The sequence below is a fragment of the Pholcus phalangioides genome, unplaced genomic scaffold (genome assembly GCF_987345545.1).
Source record: "Pholcus phalangioides strain wild (caught in Gottingen) unplaced genomic scaffold, Ppha-v1.0 ptg000017l_1, whole genome shotgun sequence".
In the NCBI taxonomy this organism is placed as follows: Eukaryota; Metazoa; Arthropoda; class Arachnida; order Araneae; family Pholcidae; genus Pholcus; species Pholcus phalangioides.
In genome coordinates, this window is record NW_028301610.1 from 12,045,125 (window position 1) to 12,065,826 (window position 20,702).

The window sequence follows — 20,702 nt, forward strand, 5'->3', positions numbered from 1 at the left end:
GAAACTGGGCTGGAAGAGATCTCGGCAACGGGATAAGTCCAGTGGCAAAGTTCTGTCGTTCATTCATTCATGTTATTTATGCTGTACGCAATAATACTATGCAACCTCGAGGAGAAAGGAAAAACATCTCATCTTTCTCTCCCCTTCTGTTATCAGACGTTGAACAAAAGCTGACTCCGTCCACTCGCAGTTGATTGACAGGACGGTGAGTGGGGGGGAGGAAACATGTTACCAGGAGAAGAAAACTTTACAATGGGCCTCAGGGTTGCAGGAATGAGTGTTTTAAGAACCTCAGATATTTTGTGGTTGCCGCTGTAAGGGTTAAACAAGTTTTTTGTGTATTTTCTTTTTCACTTCCTAGTATGCAAAAAAATAAATAAATAAATAAAATAGGCTTTCACTGGGTGGGAAATAATCTTTTGAAAGTAATTGAACTGTTGAGCAGTTATTGAATTAGATTTGAAACTTATCAGATGAGCATGCTGCTGCAAGATGACATATTTTAAGATAATCAGAAAAAGGTTTTTTTTTCAAATATTTCCTTTCCTATGTCTTCACGGATTTGCTCTGCGGTGTCTCCGTTTATACGAAAACCACTGATCTAGATTCAGAAGCATGCAATAAACCACAGACCATTTCACCAACGTTCAAACCTGTCGCTTGTGAGATCATTTACCCTCGTTAAATTCTCTAATTCGAAAGATTCAATTACTGATACCCTTGCCTCAGCAGAGGCTCAAACTCGAAACCTGAGAGAAAGAAAACTAGACTAACTAACATCTTAACTGTGCTTGACACGTCTTTCTTCAGCTTCACGTTGATCGAAAGACATTCGTGCAATAAATTAGACACCCATGTCGAGGCACTTTTAAGCTCGGAATTCAAGAGCTGTGGATGCGGATCATTCGGGGCCAAACAAGCGGCGAAATTCTTTGTATCACTTCAAGGGTGGTATTCTATCAGTTTCTGACGCACCGAAGAATAATGATACGTTTAATGACCATCTCGCAGGCCGCACGTGTTAAATATAATAAAAGTCAATTATTTCGTGCCCACGCGAGAGATAATACTTTCCGAATCCAACAAGCCATTCTCTTCATTAACGCCCCATTAAAATGCGTGGAACAGCGCGGCATAATTAAAAACTACTTCAACCTATCATTAGATGGACATCGAAGGGCGAGAAGTGATAGAAATAGTTCTTTGGAACCGGTCTGGGATTTGTAACCGGGCTCGATCAAAAAAAAAAAACAATTTTTTTAAGTATTACACGTATTTGTTATTGATATATATAATTATTAAGACGATTATATACTGCATGGAGACGTTTATTCAGAGGAGGACATGTCATGTTATTTTATTTCATTTTTTGCCGGACGTGATATTGATATTTGTTATACATTTTGTCCTTCGGGGGAGAGGGTGAATCAATCATAATATAAAAAAAAAAATACAAATATTAACCGGAACTTGGGGTGAAATAATTAAAATATAACCGAAAAATAACACGATTACGTGGGTAGCGAATAAGAAGAGACCGTTTTAGAGTAGTATGTGGGCGTGGTGTGACGTCACGTGCGCCTCCGGCCACAAGTCTTTAATGAGTCTCGTAGACTGCGGGGGGATTTATGCAGACGAAACATGGCGTTGAGATTATTTCTCTTTCTCTCGTTTTCTTTCATTATTTTTTAATATAAAGCTAGCGGGGGGAGAAAAACATTTATTCAACACAAACACACGTGCGTAAAGCGTGTTTTGTTTGCTCTGTTTGAGATCCGAAGAGTAAGAAAAAAAAGTAGCATAAATGGATCAAGTGGTTTGATGGCGGGAAATGAGACACTACATTTTCAAATGGATGGACAATTTTTCTTTCTTTTCTTTTGGGTTTCGTCGAAAACGTTTTCAAGAACAATTAGACTCGGATTCTTTTCTTTTTTTTGTCTTTGTGGTATGACTTGCGTTTTGCAAATTACTAAAGAGCATGGAATTATATCAATCCTTTGCCGTACGTTAAAGCTTTCATTCGTTGGGCAGAAAATCTCGAGAGAAACATTTCTCTCCGACTCGGCTCCTTCTGCCATTCGGGAATATATATGAAGACTGGATGCCTATAGGCTGAGATAGGCCTGAAAGGCTGGGGGAGGGGCATGATAATGAAAGAGGGGGGAAAGGCATGATGATGATGATGCCAATTTATATATATGCATGTACATTAGATCTGCCGGCTCCGTCATTGACACTGGGGGGGGGGGGTAATTGCCAATCTCCCCTCCCCCCGTATCACCGCCTGTGTGGACGTGAGACGGCAAACCTTATCCAAAACCAGAGAAATAGGAGGCTTTGATATTAGGTCTTCCTCCCCAGATCTTGACCAAAGGTCTGCTGGGGACTTCGTTACATAAAATTATAGAATTTTCTAGGGCGCGGTAGCCCAGGTCGATAAGATACTCACTTAAAGTACCAAAAGATGTTTTTTGAGGTGACGCGAGGTCGATACCCTACTCGTCCTGATCAGAAACTTTCCTGACGCGGAGGTACGACAGGTACGGTAACAACATGACCACAGAAAAATATTGCTACCACATTGAGTTCCACACCGAAGAGTTACCGCACGAACCCCTCAGTGAGTATAAAAATAGGCAAAATGTCCAACGTTGCCGTTCGAGATCGGCAATAAATTGTAGGTCCCATTGTAATTAGCCATCGTGTGCAGAAAATGACCATAGTGCGACAAAAATGATTAAATAATCATAAAACTTTATAAATATAACTTAAAATTAGGAGGGGTTACATTACATTGAAATTACAAATAGTTATAAAGAGGACTTTACAAAAAGGAGGCAATTAAAATTAAACCTAAAATATAGGCCCCCGGGTGCCTTTATATTCTCTTCACTTCTCTCATATTCTAAATTCGCTTTCACTCTTCAGGTGGTTTGTGGTGCCGAAAAATTGCGGTACGCACAGTGGATAAATATTCATGGAGAGCTGAAAGTTGGGCAATTAATAAACAAAGTATGTATTGGTCAGTGCATGTCGATTGTTCGAAAATATTAGACTTTTACATGAAAAGCCTCAGTCGAGGTAAAAGTTATGGTGCCTTGTTTTGAGGATGATGAAGGAAATGCAAGAAAGTGTGAATTAAACTTCTTTTGTGAAATGATGGGCAATTTCTTCATCCCAGAATTGCAAACAATGTTCTATTCCATATGGTTCCAACGAGACGACCGCGAAAGACTTCAATCCTCTGATTTCTCGCTTTATCATTTGATTTGACCATTAGAGTTCTCAGATTTAACAGATTCGGATTCCTCTTTAGGATTACATTATGAAGAGTCTTTGCCTAGAGTTTGCATATGATTTGCGAATCGTAGACTGCCATTAGTCACCGTGATCTTCGTGCTGTTCCATAGGATATATCAAGAAGCTTCACGGAATAATCCGGAATCATGATCTCGAACATTGCACACAAACGGAAGACGAGGACATTTAAAGGAGGAACATTTAAAGGTGGAATGAGAGATATTTGTATTCCCCTTCCCGCATTGTATTAATTTTCTATGCGTATACTTTTATTTTTCAGCTATATAAAGTTTCTATAAACATTAATCGCTTTTCTGTTCTGGTTCAAGTTAATAGTTAACAATTTGTGACACCCTGTATTTCTTGATGGGACATAAAATGGTTATTGCACAGCAGTTTGCCATCTTCCTATTCAACTGAGTTCGAATCTCAGATATGGTATAATTTTGCTGTACGAAATCAGCTCTCTGTTTAATACGCACTGGCGGCAAAAAAGATAACCATTGTTTGACGGTGTTATGTCCATAAATGCCTTCATCTATTCCGTATTTTAATTCGTTCTCAACTGTACATTGTCTAATTAGATTATTAGAGTGACTTGAACGACCGAGAGATGTGTAAAATGAGGAAAAGTTGTATAAAGAAGTCGATGAATATCATCGGTGAGTCATAAAATGCACAGCTATCTCTTGCTCCGTACCATCGCAGGTGAAAAATATGAAAAAAAAAGTATTAAAAAACGTCTGGAATTAAATATCATGCATATACAGTAATCCGAATGCCGCGAGCGTATTTTGTCGTCGTTTCTTTGTTGTGTTTGATGGAGTGAAAGCCAAAGAACAAGCTGATTAGATAGTTTTGTGGGGATTCTCAAGGATCAGTCCCACGAGAGTGGGCTAGGGGACCCTTGGTAAGATAATTAAAGTTAATAAAAGTCTAAAGATAATAAAAGTCACCGGCGTGATGTAATTCGTACTTGTCCGGTCATTTTCAAAGGAAGACGCTCGTTCCGCTGCCTTTGCATTGAAAGCCATAAAAATTATTGCTTCCCCGAGGCGACCGCCCGACAAAGACTTTTATTATCTTTAATTATCTTACCAAGGGTCCCCTAACCCACTCTCGTGGGACTGAGGCCTCACACGGTAAAAGAACACGTGTTCCAACCTAGCGAGCACGCCCGGTGAAATGTAGAAGGAGCGGTAAAAAGGTGAATTTTGTGCCCCCTAGTCCAAAAACCGGGTGCACTATACCATACCCGCTTGCCCCCGCCCCCAGTTGCGACCCTGTTCCAACATATTATAACAATCACGGAAGGTTTCGTTATACTTTGAAAATAACGCGGCAGTTTTTTCTGCTCTTCTTTGTCACCACTGTTCTACTATTGGTACGGCAACAAGTTAAATAATGTAAATGACCTGATTTCTCTCTCGCAATTTTTGAAACGTGCCATAATGTTCTGCCACTTGTTGGACGACAAATAGCACTTGAATGATATATCTTTCCATATGCATAATGAGAAGTATATACGCAGTCGAGCCCCGATTTATTTCGCAGAATACTGGCGATATAAATGTATAACGAGTTTGGTGTTATATCGAATCACGGTTTAACATGTGGAAGGCCTAAAAATAGATTTGTTTACTGAAAATCTCTGACGCTTAGCGGGTTTGGCTTGACATCGAGGGCCGCTATAACGGGGTTTGACTGCATATGAAAAATCGGTGCGTTTGTTCCTAAAGATAGGACGGACAACTTAAAAGCAAATTCAATTCCGAATCTCCTGAATGTGAGGTGATCCATCGCCACTTGTGATCAAATCCAATAAAAAAAATGCTGTGTTGAGGTAACTCGCATTCAATTTAAATAACACTTTATCCGGTTTTTTAAAAATGTAAAAAAATAACTTGTCATTATACAAACTCGCGCAAATTCTGCTGCCACATGTTGGGTGACCAAAAACAAAAAACGGGTGTATTTCGCAGAAGGAATGAAGGTAAATAGGAGTATTTAGGACTTGAAAAGACTTGACTTTTAGCCTTAATGACCCAACGCAGTCCTCATAAATCCAGACTTTTATCAGGATGTTCATAAAAACCGGATGTGAGATACTTAGACTGTATCTGCTTATCTGGTATCAATCTCGGTCATAATTATGATGTTGTATAGCGATAATCTAACTTCTCGAACCTAGCTCAATTCCTTGCAGGCATTTTCGCAAGTCCTCCTCCTCCTATCGCTTAATTTTAAGTAGGTGCTTGCAAGTCTCAACTCATTATCATTTAATCTACTTCATTAAATCCAAAGGACAAGCAGCAGTGATATGGGGGCTTTCATGGTTGTAGGCCGCGGTTGTGTCGATTATTTCCATATAGGCGTGGAACTCGAACCACAACTTATTGTTATGCAGAACCCATTTTCGTAGGTGTATATCGCTATTGTTTTCTCCTCCATCTACATACCATAGATTGTCAAAATGTTATTTATTACTTGACCACGGCTCGTTGCAAAATAAAAAAATATATATCGGATATTTCTCATCGGCTAAATCATGAAGAAAAATGGTTAATATGACGGCTATCTATGTTACTTGAAGGCAGTGCCGAAGAACTATGTAGTAGGATCCAAAAGTTCGGGGACTTGGCGTAGAATACCTTACCTTAAATACTGTAGTTTAAAATATCGACGCCCAACTATCTTCAGGATAACCTTCTTGAGTGACGATATGTTTTGAACAGCACTCATACAGCTTCTGGAAGCATTGCTAGAAGCCATCTTTTACAACCATCTATAATGCAATGCTGCTTTCAATCTAATCTGATGGCACAAAACGATGTTCCTGTAGATTTTGTCCAATCAGTGGAAACAAATAAACCTCTAAATAAGTACAGAAAAAGACGCCTTCTCCTTTGTTAATCCAATATATGCGGAAAACTGAATGTGTGATGAGATATTGATGTGTTTAGGAAAGGAAAATTAATTTCTTCCCTCACGGGGACTCGAACCCCAGTCTCTCGTATGCCGGACAAGTGCTTGACTTCTAAGCTATGAAAGCAGATAGAATATTTCCTCCTTGGAGTTTATATATGTGCTGGATGGCTCCGTGTGTGATGGACGGTGGCAACACTCTGCTAATTGCTCGCCTATTCAATAATAATTGCCGCCGTCTATCGCTGGAGCCATTCCTCACACAGCTGGTTTTTCGTATATATTGCACTAAATAAGTACCATTAGGGACTGATTTGCCATTGTAGAAGGTATCATTGTCCACTTCGTCACATCTCCAACAAACGACGTAAATTTATTCCAGAGGGCTGAACAGTGAACAAAAGGCGTTACCTAGTCGTTATTTGTGGGAGTCTATTCACCGTAAACTACCCGAGAAGTGGACAATAATACCTTCTAAAATGGTATATCTTTTCTTAAATGGTTTACTTTGTTTCCCCAGATTGAGCAGAATATGCAGGGACGTCGGTTTGTGTCATCAGATTTGGTTAAGGCAGCATCGCGGAGACCTTCCGGTTGGTTGTAAAAGATGGCTTCCAGAATCTGCACGAGCACTGTAAGTCATCACCCAAAGAAATAATTTTGAAGTGGTCATGTGTCGGTATATTACACTTTTTAAAGTAAGGAATTCTACGCCAAGTCTCGGAACCTTGATCCTTCCTCGTATATAAACATCTTACAGTAACTCCTAAGTGATATCGATAGTTACTTTCTTGACAAACTGACCTTAGGTCAATCTGAAAACCATCTTGACCAATACATAATCCATTCGACCTGCCAAGAAAGAAAGGGGAAAAAGAAAAAAATAACATGGACACCATATTATTTGAAATGCTCCTGACCGACTTCTAGAAGCTGTAGCTGCTGTGAACTAACAAACTGTATATGCTAATGTTAAAATATGCGGCTTCCATTAAAAGTTTGAAGAGACGGGGGTTGGCATTTGCCCTTGGAGCCCAATAACCCTTTGATCACGATTTGTCATTTTGTTGATGTTGTTTAATGGCTGTCGATCAAGGAGGTCCTTCCATCTTCCTCTTCTTACCACGGAAGATAATTTGACGAATGCCATTTACCCAAAGAAAGTTTCGATTTCGTAAATCCGTCGTTCGTGAGTGGGTGGACGGATGGTGGAATGAATATATGTTGAAACAACCAACACAATCATCATTACGTGTGAAATAGCCTCACTAATTTCTACTGATTTGCATATTTCAGCGGCTAAAAATAGTCTCTATCCATCATTATGACCATGTTGTTTCTCGACCACCGGAATCGATTCGGAAATTTGTTTCATCTTTGAAACTGTTTAAGGTAGTGGTTTCCAAACTTTTTTTTTTTTTGGTCAAGGAGCGATTCTCACCAAAAAAGGTCATCGCAGAGCACTGATATTTTTCCACCACTCATACGATCTGAGTTGTCCTACACGGAAGTGCTAATGGATTAGGGATAGACAACGATAACTAGAATCTCCTACTAACAGAATGTGTAAATCTCGTGATTTAGACTCCTTCGATCACAGCCAAGTGATTGGTGTCCGAAGGATGGGTCATTCGATATCCGTAAACGTTCGAGGCATGAGTTTTTGGCGTTCAACGGCTTAGGCTGGTCGTCCAATGTAAGCGATAAATGAGTCATGCAGATCTCTGTATTCGTAGGACTGATCCCATTGCACAGAAGGAACGAGGACTTCGCCCGTTAGCAGTGATCTTCAGCTAGTGATTTTCGTCTACATCAGCAGACGACAAAAATTTCCGATTCGAATGGGATCTCACGCCTCTTGCCGTATCTGCACAGGCGCAATATTGTTTTTTTACTTTTTTTTCGCGCCACTCTCTCCGTTTTTTTCCTCCTCAGGTCTCTCCCTTCTTTCCAGCATCAACATGGATGCTGAAATAGTTGCTATTCATAGGTTATGATGGTAAGTAGTAATGGATTAAATATAATTATTTATTTATTTACGAAGAGAGAACGCCGCCTATTCAATATGTGTCAGATATCTTATAAAGTACGGACTTGATAAATTTTCTCAAAAATTTTAGTTTTTCAATATTACCTCAAGATTATTTAACGAACACGCTCGTCTGCATGGAGTGCAGCCGTGAACTGATTAGCGTATAAAGGTCGCTTTCAGTGGACGCCGTAAGACACCCTTTGTTGTCGGACTTAATGTCGGCTCTTGCCGCTCACGTAGCTTGCAGCATTTAGTCGCTTCCAGTGGATGGCCGGCCTTATGGCAAAAATACGCGGATTATGAGAGAACTACCACTGGGGCAATTAACCTTGAGTGTTATTGGTCGTAGACGGTTTAGCCACATTTACGTTACCATCGAGGCCAGTCATTAACTTAGACAACCCCCCGCCCCCCCCCCCAGCCTAATGACTTCCAGTCAGACGGTCAGTAGAAGGGCCGTGCAACCGTTGGAGCCAAAGAACCACGAGAGTACCATTGCTTAATGCACGTCAACCAGCTCAACGTCTTGCCTGGACCAGAGAACCGAGTGAATGGTCCACCGATTATTGAAAAGCACTTACTGTGGGGGCTCTGAGTAACAATTCTTTTTTTTTTTTTCATGTGTCTTAAAACGATTTGAGTCAAAGAATCTAAGAGTATGATGACAGCTTCGTGAGGCCATGGACCCTGCCTGCCTGATTGGAACTATATAAGGTCATGGTTACCCGATAACTGATTGGGGTAATGTATTTTCTTTGACGAATACATGGGAGCTCCAATACAGTCCGATCATTTCACGCTGCCGCTCTGAATGTATAACAGTGGTTCTCAAAATTTTGTCACCCACGAGGCCCCCTTACTCTAGCCATCATTTACGCGTGGCTCTCCTGCCCTGATGGTTATTTATCCGTAGTTCCTTTATCAAAACACGGTCATCAGTCCCTTTTCCATTCTCCTGATGGTCACCAAACACTCCTGTCGTTCTCTAACAGTAATTAACCGTTTCTTCCTTGCCCTGTAGAGACGAGTGATCATTATTCACCAGTGATTCTGTTGCTCTAATGGTCATATACTGTGGTTCAATTGCCCTAATGGTCATTCACCGGGCAGTAACCGTTGCGTAAACGATTGGGCAAAGTCACATCTCCCCCTACCAATTACCACGTAGCAGTACATCAATATCCTAGACGGTCACTGTTATTTGTTTATTTTTCCCATTTCTTGAGCAAAGTTTGAAAAACCACTAGTTTAAAGATTTGATCAAATCAATATGAAGACAAATTTGAATTCTGTTTAAAACTGACTTTCCATTTCAACACACTGGTCAGTTAACAAAACGAGAAAGATAAAGACAAAATCAAGAAAATTAAAAATTCATTTAGGCAAGTCGCATCAGGGACGGTTAAGGAAAGAAAGGGAAAGGTTTCGTCATCTTTTAACAAAGAATTGAAAAGGTTTCGTCTCATTGAACGACAACAAAGCAACAACAAGAGTCCATTTAACAAGAGATGGACTTGAGGATGGCGATAAAGGGGGGGGGGGGCCTCAACAATTAACCTCTTCCTCGGCATCTTGACATTTTGGGGTCTTCAGAAATTGAGCCTCTAAATGCTTCTTGACCCCGACGAAGACGCGGCATGAGGTCCGACTGATGATAATGATCATGATGTACACACATACATACACGTACATGCAAAAAAAAGAGGCTAAATTATTTCTCTTGACCACCCGCTGCGATAATTTTATGAGTTGAGGTCCAATCTTAGGGTTACATGATTAAAAAGAGAAAATAATTCTAAAAAAAAGAAGCGCGATTCACCAATCGTCATGGTCAGTGTCCAAAATCCCGATTCGAACGTGATCTATATAAATCACCGATCGGCTGGACGACGTGTTTACCCAATATATAATTCCAAAACACAGAAACCCTCCCCGTGTAGTGTCACGCGTCCTTCAGAAATGGCGGTCCTCCTCCAAGATGGCGGGGTCTTGCGCGTGTTTGGCAACAGGGTTATGACTAATAGATGGCGGTGTTGAGAGTTACTCAATGAGACGCTTATGCAAATTAAAAAAAGCTGTAGGGAAAGAATTAAAAATAAAAGTCATTTTGTGTGTGTGTTAAGTTCTAAATATTTCGATGGAAATGAGTTGTTTCATTTGGTCACGGTTTGGAAGGAGTTGTTATTTCATTGCGTATAGAATTGTGTCCAAAAAAAAAATATCTTATTATTCTTTCTTACTATTCTTTTAAAAGAGCACCTTCTCTTACATTGATGACCTTCCGCGGTCATAATGTTTGACCCCTCCAGTGACGACCTTCTCGGCATCTATCATTACGGGATTCGGGACAGCAATTAGGCTCTTTCTGTCTGTAGTAGGTGCGGATGGTTCTATTATGTTTGATTGTTTCCATATACCAAGAAAAATAACCACAATTTCTTTTAAGTCTCATTCCGAGGAACTATTATAACCATTAAAATTTTCTTTTTTTTAATTTGGTTTCATGATCTTTTGGGAAATTTGGAAATTCGGGAACCAAATACGCACAGCAGTGTTTTTCGAAATATTCGCTGTGGCGCCAAGGGGCCACGAACCTATCCGACGATATTGATGTGCACCTGTGTGTGTGTGTGTGTGTGTGATTGGTAAAAATCATACTTTATACTTGATCACGTGCACGCAGAGGCGCATTTATGGTGTTTTTTGTCACCCCTTTCCCATTCTCTGGTCTAATTTTTTTGACCACTCTTTCCTTGAATTCGCCACTCTGTGCAATAATCCCATTTGGGCCCCCCCCCACACACTCCTGTAAGTACACTGTGTCTCTAGAGTTACTCTTTTAGTCATTCAAATGTTTGCACACTGTTTAGGTCACTCACACACTTGCCCACGCTCATGACCTGGTTCCTTTTTCTGAAGGTCACTCGTTTTGTCATTCACATGTTTGCTTACGCTCTGTAGGTCACTCATTTGGTCATTCACATGTTTGCTCACGCTCTGTAGGTTACTCGTTCGATCATTCACATGCTTGTGTTCACGCTCTAAGTCACTCTTTTGCTCACTCACGTGCTTGAAAACTCTCTAGGACACTCTTTTGGTCACTTACTGACCTAGTTCTTTGCTGTTTGGGCAGAGGAAGATTTGTTGAGGGTTATACAAATTTTGCTGCCTTTCTCCCATTCTACTAATTTTCTTGGCCACTCATTAATCAAATTTACCACCCTGGGCTATATCCCGCTAAGCTCCCCTGTAAATACCATTGCGTGCACGTTCTTAAAGGGTGGTTTGTCTCTAGGAGGGGTCTTCCAGAGGTACTAAGGGGTCTCCGGGTTGTGGTTCGGAACGGAATAAAGCAGTAATTCGAATGAAAATAAAGTGAGTGACTATGAATTAACCCTTTAAGCGGCATTGACAAGATATCTCGCCCCTTTGAAGGCTTCTTATTTCAGCATTGACGAGGCCAGATATTTTGTAAAGTTGCTTTCTCAATGGAAAACTTTTCCTTATACCTCGTAGTTTGCACCCTGAAGAAAACCTACTTCATTAAAAGAAATATGACATTTTGAAGGGGAACTTGTGATTTCCACTGGGCCTCTTAAAGGGTTAGTAGTGCAGGGGTCCTCGTGTTTTCGGTGTTCGGTATTGCGGGTGAGCGCTAGTAGTAAAAAACACTGGCCTATAGTAAGTAGGTTTAATATCTGTCGAATTATCCGGGTTACGAACACGAAACATAAGCCACATAAAAATTTATTGTACGATCCGTGAGAAATCGTTGGCTTTATTGGCCTATACTTTATTTCTAGCCGAATAATCTACGAATTTCTGGCCATTACAGTCTAAGAAATATTCCCTAAAACTATTAAATTATATTACATTGCTGACGGACAATTACAGTACGTCAAGTGCCACTAAGAGAAAAATGTCAAAAATTGTGAAAATATTTACTTCACGGAGGGCCAATTTACCCGGCAATTACGCATAAGATGCCCATAAAGTTAGAATTGACCATCGGTATTGGTACTTATGAGTATTTATATGTTTAGGATGCAAAACGCGTGTATAAGTTTACTATCATGTAATATTCAAGTATGCCAATATCTTCACGTTACGTAATTTAAAATAATAAAATAAAGCAAAATCATTATAATAGACGCCACCTCCATTTTTGGGGCCACAAGTATGAAGCGAACAAGTATGAAGTTGAGCCAAAAACCAAAAAAGTGGCGCTTAAGGGAGTAAGCGGGATAATAGTGGCCCATTATAATTGAAGAGAAACTAACATTTTAAATCTCAGAGAAAAATTTCGGACCAGAGAATTCTTCTCTGGTAAAAATTTCGGACCAGAGAATTCTTCTCTGGTCCGAAATTTTTCTCTGAGATTTAAAATGTTAGTTTCTCTTCAATTATAATGGGCCACTATTATCCCGCTTACTCCCTTAAGCGCCACTTTTTTGGTTTTTGGCTCAACTTCATACTTGTTCGCTGGATACAGAAGTAGTAAGTTCATATCTATACCATATAAGTATTATTTGACTGTATAGCTCCAAAAAAGTTTCCCTATTATTTTGCTTCTGTGAAATGCAATTCTTTCATGACAGGACAATTTTTAATGTACTTGATGCCATACTAGGAGAAAAATATGGATGGGATAGCTTGAACAAGTACATATATCGTATCAAAAGTGTTCTGTATCATACTATATCGTATCAAAAGTGTTCTGTATCATACTATATCGTATCAAAAGTGTTCTGTATCATACTATATCGTATCAAAAGTGTTCTGTATCATACTATATCGTATCAAAAGTGTTCTGTATCATACTATATTGTATCAAAAGTGTTCTGTATCATACTATATCGTATCAAAAGTGTTCTGTTCACATATTTTTGGAAAGCCAATTTAATAACATTTAATTTCAGTTCCTAAATCTAGAGCCTAGTTAGTATAGTTCAGAAGATATTGATGTATTTTAATGATAGGTAAATTTTCTCAGAAATAGATCTAATATATACTTAAGTTCAACAAAACATCTTTTTTATTCGTCGATAAATGAATAAAAAATATACATTTTCCCAATTCTCTTTGAATTTTACGTTAAGACTTTATCTCTAATCAGTTTTAATAGTCTTATTTTTTTACCTGAAGTTTTACACTTTTTACAATATCTTTTGTAAATGTAATTGCTTGATTTTAAAAACCAGTTAAGGTAATAAAGTTTATTTGCAATGCATAAAGCCCATAAATACAATGCACAAGCCCATAAAATAGGCTCTCAAGTAATTTTTGTTTTACGTTTTTAGTTATCTTAGTTCAAATGATATTGATGTTCAAACACTTTTCTGAGAGATATATGAAACATTTATCTTTCTCTTATATCTGTTTCAACAGAAGGTAACACAGATTGAAAAACGTTTCACCCAAGAAAGTATACATTTATAAAAGCCCAACTAAACAAAATTTTCAGAAATGTTTAAATCATGTCTTTAATTTATGTGATTTGTGAAATAAAACGTTTTTAAATACGAAATTAATTTTTCTGACATTCATTGTTTTAATGTTTAATATTAATAGTACCACATTTTACAGTCAAATGGAAATAAACATGAAATTTTCCAAATGAATAATACGCTTTTATAAATGAATAAAAATCTACACACACGTTTTATGAATGCTCGTTGAATGTTCTTTAATTTAAATTTCATGATAAAACTCTCTCCCTTTATCTTAGAGTGTTTAATAGTCTTATTTTTTACCTGAAGTTTTACACTTTTTGCATATCTTTCACGAATGTGATTATTTGAATTTTAAAAATTAATTTGAGCGCTAATAAAATTTATATTTACATTTTTTGAAAGACCATAAAATAGGCTTTCATATAATTTTTGATTTACGTTTTTGTTCATCTTAATTCAAATCATATTGATGTTCAAACACGCTTCTGAGAAACATATGCAGCATTTTTTACCTTATATCTGTTTCAACAGAAGATAATAAAGTTTCGAAAATGTTTCGTCCAACAAAATATGCATTTTCATAAGCCGAACTGAACAAAATTTTCAGAAATGTTTTAAATCATGTTTCTAATTTATGTAAATTTTTGAAATAAAACTTTTTTTTTTAAATGCGAAATTACCTCTTTGACAGTCATTGTCTTAATGGTTAATATAGTAACACAGTTACAGCCGAATCAAAAGAAATATTTCCTAAAACTGGGAATTGAAAAAATTTCTAAAAAATACCCAAAAAGTATGGAAATTGTATGTTCAATTTAAAAAGTATAGTTTGAATATAACGCGTTTCTTAGTCATAATTTCGACATTTTTTTGGCTCAGCCATATACAGGGTGTCAATGCGGCCTTCATGTCATCAACCGTCCCTCGTGGAGGTATACTTTTAATTCAAAAAGTTGTCAAAACTCGTTCAAAAATTACCCTGTGCCAGTTTTGAGAGTGAAAATACAGTGTGTAAAAAAATAAAAAAATAAATCTAAATTTTTATTACGGTCCACTAACTTCCAATTAGAAAGTTGTTGCCTTGTCTCTCCCGAGGCCAACAGAAAAAATTCAAAATTTCTAAGTGAAATATTCGCTGAGATATTTGAATTTAAAAAGTGGGGAGAAAAGTTAGGGGACGGACAGCATAAATGAAGGAAAGGAGCGTTGTCCGTTAGTTTTTTCTGTTCTTTCATAATTTTTTTCTGATTTTGAATTCAAATATCTTAGCGGATATTGTAATTAGAAACGTGGAATTTTTTCTGTCGGCCTGAAGAGATACAGGGCAACAACTTTCTAATTAGCAGTTAGAGAACAATGGGGCCAGATAAAAATTTATTTTTATTTTTATTTTTTGACACCCTATTTTCACTCAAAATTCGTAAAGGGTAATTTTTGGACGCTTTTTGATAATTTTTAAATTGGAATCATACATCTACGACGGACGGTCGATGAGATAAAGGCCACATTAGCGCTTACAGGACACCCTGTATTTAACATTCTATAAGTCAGTACGAAGTAAAAATTTTGCAACCAAAGCACATATTTCCCTAAAGTTCATTATAAAAACTTTTATAATACTTTTAAATCAAGTCCGGTTAGGATTACACTATAAAAGCTGTGTAAAAGTTCTTTGATAAAATTTGAAAAAATTCAACCAATAAGCGTATTGGCTACATTAACTCGAATGTTACCAATGAGAATATTGGTTTAATTTTTCATGTTGTATATAGTGTAATCCCGTGTGTTGTATATAGTGTAAATATAGTGTAATATAAATATAGTGAAATATAGTGTGTTGTAAATAGTGTAATATAAATATAGTGAAATATAGTGTGTTGTATATAGTGTAATATAAATATAGTGAAATAGAGTGTGTTGTATATAGTGTAAATATAGTGTAATATAATATAGTGTAATATAAATATAGTGAAATATAGTGTAATATAAATATAGTGAAATATAGTGTGTTGTATATAGTGTAATATAAATATAGTGAAATATAGTGTGTTGTATATAGTGTAATTTCATATAATGTAATCCCGTCCTTAGTTACTTCGAGAGATAAATCAGTTTAAATACACAATTTTTGTTTATTTTTGGGAGCGAAAAATGAGGGATTTTTTTAGTTGGTAATGTCAGCAGTCACATGTCATGTCATGTCCATTAGTCTACATACGCCCACGTATAACATGTAAAAAAAAAACACTTGTTTTTTTCTCATTGCATGACGAATATTTCGGTGCATTTATTATAAGTTAATATAAATTATACTATAAGGCTTCTCATTTTTGGTGTATTGTATTTCCTCGTGTGTCGCGCTTCCAAGTGCCAAGGTGCGTGCCCTTGGTGAGTATTGAGTGATACGTGTAGGCGGTTTAAGCCTAGCTTTAATGTCTTAGGATGAAAAGTTCAAAGTTTAAACCTCTTCTTGTGTCTGCGGTTTTTCATATGGCAAACGGCAAGAAAAAAAATGAAAATAAATAAAATAAACATTTATTTCTCTTTCACCAGGAAATGGCCTAAATGTTTCTTTTTGCTCGTGCTCTGGTTGTTTTTCGGGATAAATATCAGTGACCGGTCAGTCTACTTGGTCCTAAACCTGATAACCATTTAAACTAAATAATTGGGGAAATTTAGTTTTTCGAAATTTTGCTGTGCAGTTTTACATCTGGTAGGATATCACACAGGGCCGCCCTCACCAGATGCCCGGTGCGAATACAGTCGATTCCCGTTATAACGAACTCCAAGAGATCAGACAAACCACTTCGTTATAACGAAATTTCATTATAAAGGAATTCCACATTTTTACGTTGTTCCTATGTAAACTTATCTAGGGGAAATTAGAAAAATGTTCGTTAACTGTATTAAGATGGGATTCGACTGTATAACATCGGGGTTGGGTATCTTGATAATTTCAGGCCCAAATGATTGGGGCGTTTTTTTTTATATACGTATTTTGTTGGAGGAAGGAAAATTCATACGTTATTATAGAATGTCAAGGAATGCTGAATAATATCTGTACAAAAAATATATATAAACACGATCAAATGTAAATTAATGAAAATTTATAGAATTGATGGATTTAGAATTGAAGGGAATTTCAAATTAACGGAAGAAAATAATTCCGAAACTAATGAAAATTAAGACATAATAAAAAAAAATAATCTGAGAAGTAATGCAAATTTAGAATTAATGAATTAAAAATGAGAATAATAATTGAAAGAAAAGATTTAGGAATTGGTAAAATTTCACAAATTGTGAAAGATGATTTAGGAATTGATGAAAATTCACAAATTATGAAAGAAATGATTTAATAATTGATGAAAATTCACAAATTATGAAAGAAATGATTTAATAATTGATGAAAATTCACAAATTATGAAAGAAGTAATTCCAGAATCAATAGAAATTCAGAAATTATGAAAAAAATAATTGAAGAATATGTGAAAGGACCCCTTGAAGAATTCAATTTCCTCACAAATTCCCCCTAGGAATAGGATTGTGAAAGGATTCTAATAAGTAAGGACCCCGTTGTTTGATTCGAGGCTCTGAGTCCCTTTGTCTCACAACTAGAAACATAAATACATTTCATGACCCGGGCAAACGTCTATTTCTGGGCCCTCTCTCACGATTTTTGGCGGATTTGGGGCCCTGGGTATCAAATGTGCATGCTTTTGCCTAAGTGATGGACTCCACGGTCGAGTTTCTTTCATAAGATGAAAAAATTTCTCTGACATCAATTTACGTTTTCATAGTCGAGATCTCAGATACCTTGTTTTACTTATTACAAAAAAATTCAATTCATATATTTTTTCCCCTTCTATTGCCGTAAGTACGGAGCCACTAAAGCACAGGGCTGCCCAAAGGGAGGATCTAGTACCAGACATGAATTTCACAACTCCACAACTTTAAGGGGGCTATATAAAATTCCATGAGGTATTATTGGTCTTCGATTACCGTTTTCTTTGAGACTTCGGTTCGCGGTGAAAATATTTTTATTTAAGGACCGAAAAAAAAAGTGAATAATGTATTTAGTTATAGACACGATGGCCACAAAAATTACAGCTATAATTAGTAAATGGCTGCGACCCTAAACACTTATAATTAAGGTGATTAAGACTCGTAATAACAACTGTAATTATGAGTAATTAAGTAAGAATGCGGCTCTATTATATACGTGCGTAATTACTTCGTTAATGGTTTCACGAACGTTCGTCTTTTCTGTCTCTTTTCTTTGCCATTTTTCAAAAAACTTGGCGTAAACACCGTGATTTCAACATGACATTTATGTGCAGATGACGATTTTAGGACTAGTTCCATTGCGAAATCAATCATCCACCCGCACGGTCGAGAAAAAACTTCTCCGTTCAGTTTAAGATAGCCGTTACCGAAACCAAAATGACCATTACCGTGGAGACCCTCGGTTGATAAAAATCTTATTAAGGGATTCCCATTATCATAGAACTATTTCTCAATATCACGAAGCTCTAACGGAGATTACAGAGATACGCAGATGATAGATTTCATTTTGTGATACCCTTAGGTTTGACCCTTCTGAAGGCATCAAAGGTCAAAATGACCATATTAAAACATTTTTTTAATAGGTCGATTGCTATCTCTTAATAATAAAGTGATGATAATGATGAGCCAATAACGGTAATTCGTTAATAATGACCATCCAGTCCTTCTTGAGACTTGTTAAACATAGTTGAATAATAAACCTGCGATTAGAATATCTGTACATCGCATGATTCTATCGTATCATACGAAAGTAATGGACGTACGATAGTATGGCTTTGAATTACAAGATATAGTTTCTGGACTTATTATGGTCAATAATATCAAATTTTATGACTAAAAGCTGGAATCGACTTTGACTTCAGGGGGGCCATGGGCAAAGCAGGTGTAAAAGGGAACCACATCATTAAATCCATTTCGGACTATGGTCAATGATACCAAATTTTATGAACCGACTTTGCCATTAGGGGAGTGAGCAACGGACAATACAGGGGTTAACGGAGACCACATAATAAAATTCACTTAATTATTGAATATATTTTGATTACATTTAGGTGACTATGGAGACTTGCTCATGAACTGAATCCAAATTAAAATTATAAAATTGACTCAAAATACTTCAGAACCTTTGGTCAGTTTGGTAAGTATCCAGTTGGAAGCATCGCGATAAATTATCGATAGCAAATGTAAAATTTTCACAACAAAGTTATTATCGTGAAATTAAAAAAATTTTTAAATTATTTTCAATTTTAAAAAAAAACTTCAAATTGAAAAAAAAAGGAATCGATAGAAATTCTACTTACGCGTGAAAAGAACGTAAGATAGAAATTCCACGAAGAAATAATTCACTTTAAAGATAAAAACGAGCCACAAAATAATCAAAAACCTTCTCTTTGAGGTGATTATCAGAGATTTTGGTCTCTAATCATCTTCGGCATCTTTTTTAAAGCATCTTTTCCGTCAGGCCACGCCTCTCGCACGAATGATTGGACGAGAAGTTTCGAGACGAGCTGTGATTGGACAACGACTTCCGGCGGAAATTATGACGCGGATCAGAAAAGAACAAAGAAAAGAAAGAGAAAGTGGACGCTGTGCTTTTTCTCTCTTTTTTAAAAGACATTCTCTTTTACAATTTATTTTTCCTTTTTTTAATGTTTTTATCATGATGATTATCATTACTATTACTATTATTACTTTGATACCAGTTTTTTGGTGCTATTTTTGTTCTGTGGTGTAGTTTTTAACGTTCTTCGTACCGTCTGAGAGTGAGGCGAAGGTCCTCAAAGTCGCCATTGAAGGGGCAAATGAATGTCCCTATGAGGGTGGGTGTGGATTCGGAAAAATATGAGTTTTTTAGTTTTCATTGTCCGATGGGCTAGATTAATTGTTCTCAATCTGGTGCTATGTGGCCCTGGGATATTTATTCTAAGGGGCCACGGGTGGAAATAAAGTGAAAAGAGAGCTATGACCAGAGGCGCTGACATGAAGAAAACGTTGAGGGGGGGGGGGGCTGAAAATTGCCATTCGTCCCTTATATACGGGACTCAAGCCTGCACGAAAGAGACGGAATGCTGCGTTGCATTGTATATTATTCGTGAATTATTGGGGAGGGCCTCAGACTGCTTACAAAATTTTTTTGGGTTTTTAAAATTTAATACCCAGGTTCTCTCTCTCCGGCGCCTATGATAACAGGTGATTAAAGGGGCCTAAAAAACTTTTGAAAAAAAGTATAGTTACGTGAAGCATAAAAGAGAGATATTACGAGAAAAAGTGCTACCAGTGCGTCTTAACGCATAGGCCAACCCGGGCACAGCCCGAGGGCCTCAGGTCCAGAGGGGGACAATATGATAATGAGAACTGGTTGAAATTTTCGAGATTAATCATGTAAAGTGGTAAGCAGGCATTTTTAGTCGGGTGGGGGCTTCATAAAAATCATTTTTCCCGGGGGCCCATGATACTCTTATGGTGCGCCTAAGTGTGGCTTATTTTATAATCAGTTGAACTACTCAGAGCCGGCTTAAGAACATCATGCACCCTCAGGCAAAACAATTTTCCTGAGCCTCAAACCTTGCTAGAAATTTCCTGCTTACCAATTTTGCATGCTTACTCTTGAAAATTTTAATCACATTTCATTTTCGGGAGAAACCGTGCGTGCCGGACGGGACCTGAGCGTTAAGACAATACTGGAATTAATGCCTTTCCCCCACAAGGGAAGGGGGTTAATGCGGCCCATCAGCCCCCCCCCCCGATGGGCCGCATTTGGCAGGCAGGACGGAGGCTCTGCACCCCTGGGCAAGAGGGTTCAGAATTCCACAATTTTCAGGGCCACAAAATTTAAACAATAGAGCTCCCGAAACCTTAGGCTGATTCATCCGCCATATTTGTACCGTTGCATAAGGCGCCTCAAATGTACCGATCGGACTGATTGT

General features: G+C 37.5%; 1 protein-coding gene across 1 annotated transcript in view; it reads right to left on the bottom strand.

The window, feature by feature from the left end:
* Positions 1-19,163, bottom strand: part of LOC149072388 (cyclic AMP-dependent transcription factor ATF-3-like) — a 35,429-nt gene extending 16,266 nt beyond the window's left edge. Inside the window, exon 1 of the mRNA XM_089246956.1 lies at positions 19,077-19,163. The gene's annotated coding sequence lies outside the window, so the exon portion shown is untranslated. The remainder of the gene's footprint in view (positions 1-19,076) is intronic.
* Positions 19,164-20,702: the final 1,539 nt, after the last annotated feature.